The following is a 1,112-nucleotide window of genomic DNA, read 5'->3' on the forward strand; positions in this document are numbered from 1 at the left end:
GTGGAGCTGGAGGGTTGCGGTGGGCCCTCCCCTGAAGAGGCGTGGCACAGGACGAGAGGGTGGGACATCTCAGCATCACCTCCAAGGGCAGCTGTGCATCAGCCACGGAGGATGATGTAAAATGGGCCATGGGCTTCTGAAGGCCCCAGGTGTGGGGGATTCAATATCTCAGGACCTTAGGAGTTGTTTTGAGGCCTATGGTGCCCAGGGTATGGCCTCTGCTCATCTGTCCACTGGCAAACACTTCTGGGGGCCCCTGGTGCTAGGTACTTCACCTGCATTCTTTCCCAATTATCAGGGTAGAAAATTAGGGAGAACAGTGAATGGGACTTGGTGTCAGTTCAGAGTGGCTCCCAGCTGAGATCAGTAGGTAGAACCCCATATTCAAAGGCCAGCAGTTGGTAAGTCCATGCTGGGCACTACAGGGAGAAACAAAGCCGGGGTCCAGCCTCACCCACCACCCAAATGAGCCTCTGTGAGCCTAAGACTGACATGGAAGGTCCCAGGAGGAAGTGTGTCTGAACCACGAGCTGGCGCCTGTTGGGAAGTGTAGCTTCTCTCCGAGTGTGGGTGCTCCCCCCTGCCCCCCATCCCACCCAAATCTGGGGCTTAAGGAAAACTGTTTGTAGAGACTGGGGGTGGGGGGAGTCCTGGAGGAGGAGACGGCATATGTCTCCACTCCAGGGCTCTACAAATCTCTGCGCTGTGCCTCTGGACACACTCCCAAGTAGGATGTTCCTGGAAGCCAAGTGGGCCCCCTGTGAAGATTGCTCAGCTCTAGGCTCTTCACTTGGCTCCTGCTGCCTCCTCCAAGAGGGGACCCTTCCACCCCGACACTCACTCATCTCAGCCAGGCCTGAGTCCCCAGGTCTCTACCAGATTTGCCTTTTTGGATTTTTAAAGTCTTTATACTTCAATAAAAAAGTTTATTATCAGGACGCCTGGGTAGCTCAGTTGGTTAAGCGCCCAACACTTGGTTTCGGCTCAGGTCATGATCTCACAGTTTGAGTTTGAACCCCTCACCAGGCTGTGTGCTGACAGCGTGGAGTCTGCTTGGGATCCTCTCTCTCCCTCTCTCTGTATGCCCCCCAACATAAATGAATAACAATTTA

This window comes from Herpailurus yagouaroundi, unplaced genomic scaffold, assembly GCF_014898765.1.
Source record: "Herpailurus yagouaroundi ecotype Mexico unplaced genomic scaffold, PumYag 163, whole genome shotgun sequence".
NCBI classification, from domain to species: Eukaryota; Metazoa; Chordata; class Mammalia; order Carnivora; family Felidae; genus Herpailurus; species Herpailurus yagouaroundi.